This window comes from Pygoscelis adeliae, unplaced genomic scaffold (assembly GCF_000699105.1).
Source record: "Pygoscelis adeliae isolate BGI_AS28 unplaced genomic scaffold, ASM69910v1 Scaffold124, whole genome shotgun sequence".
NCBI lineage: Eukaryota > Metazoa > Chordata > Aves > Sphenisciformes > Spheniscidae > Pygoscelis > Pygoscelis adeliae.
In genome coordinates, this window is record NW_008824791.1 from 5587374 (window position 1) to 5589274 (window position 1901).

A 1901-nucleotide genomic window follows, 5' to 3' on the forward strand; every position below is an offset into this window, starting at 1 on the left:
CGGATGCTCCCAAAGATTTTTCTTTTGATTGTTATAATCCTCTTTTTTCAAGGTTGGCTAGGGGAGCCTCAGCCAGGACTTCCTGCAAGTACTTGGCTTTGTCACATGGGAAACTCTACAGTCTGTTTTTCTCTCCCCTTCCCTAGTATGATCTTGTGACAGGAACATAGCAAAGACATCTATTAATTTCAACACTTCCTCCTTCCACCTCTATGTTGTTACTGCGGTTTAATGCATTTCTTCTCTTTATTTCCATCCTTGTTCTCCATCTGCCTCCCTCTCTGTTGAGACCAGTCATACAAAGCCGAAATCTGTCATGAGTGTGTTGCTGTCTTGAGTTTCAGGCAGTTAGACAATATTTATTGATGGAGTACACCTCCTGGGCTGTAATCGTACATCCACTCATTCTGCAGTCAGCTCAGAACCGGGTACCCCAGATGCAGCCCAGCAACGAGGGAAGACGAGTGTTCAAACACCTGGGCTGCTGCTCTTGCGAATGCGTTTGTCTTACGTGCTCACTGCCCTACGAACCTGGATGATTTGTAACCTGCTGCCCAGTACGCCACCAAATCCAGGGACCCTGTGAGTAGAATTTAACAGAAGACATATGAGGACAGTGGACTTAAATTATGTTGAAGTGTGAATAGTTTTTCTTTCCTAGAAAGATACTCCAGTCGTTGACCAGACTATAGTTTCAGAGTGTAATTCTCCACTGCCCTGTGCCTTGCTTTGTCCTTTACACCGGTGCGGTATGAGAGGGGTTACATCTTTTGGAAATGAGGAAGTTTTGGCCACTTTACACAGTACTGTGCAATAGCAAAAAGTGGTGAAGAGCAACTGTGAACGAAACCTCGTCTGGTAAACACAAACAAGTCAAAATCAAAAATAGTTATTATAATTAATGTCGTTACTTTACATGGAGAGGTGAGTTGTTATTTCCTATGTGCTTGGTATTGCTCATGACTCCTTAGAATTTAATCCTGAAATAAAACCAATAACATACCACAAACAAAACAGCTTCTTTGGAAACCATCCTAGAAACTTTTAACCTGCCGCTGAGGCCTGTACTATTAGACATTATCAGGGGAGCTGATCTCTGGTGATTTGTAATTTTTTTTCCCTATGTACATTTTCAAACTGTGTAGATGTTTCTGCACACCACTTCAAATGACAGACCTTCCTGACCTTTGCTTGGGAGGTCCCACAAACATTGCTGAACTCTCTAGACTTGTCAACTTTAATTGAAATGCCCTAGAGTCTCATTCAACTAACAAAATGTTAGAGAGACATAAACTACCTCAATTTTGAAGTAGCAATGAGAGGGAGCAAATGTCATGTCCCCTTCTCCTTCCTAGGAAACCTCCATTGCCACTGGCGGCTGCTTGTCCCAGGAGCCTGCTGCTGCAGAAGTGAGTGTTCACCCAGAGGAAAGCTGTATCGCGACTCTCTTCCCTTCTGCCACCCACCCAGTCTTCAGCCTGCTGCGTGTTCGGTGGCTCCTCTCCTCCTCCTCGGTTACCATCCTAATAACGATCCCTTTTGTTGCCACGCATGTTCATCAACCTTCGACTGAAACTCTTCTTCGTGCACGTGTGTCAGTGAGTACCTAGTTGCAGTTAAGTTTCTAAATCACTAGACATTGGTCGTCAATGATCAAGCCCTGATGAAGGGGAGTGCAGGTAGGCAGATGGGGTCCGAGAACCTTGCTGGGAAGGGGAGGGATCCCAGGCTGATGCTTTCCCAACTTGTCGGGCCCTTCGTGCTGCCAGACGTGAACCCCCACCCACGGGTGCACCCACCCAGCCGTGGCCATGGGGGATGCCTACGGAGCTGAGCTAGGTGACCGCCTGGCACGGGGCAGCACCCGGTGCGATGCTGGGGACAACAGGGAGCGGGGCGTT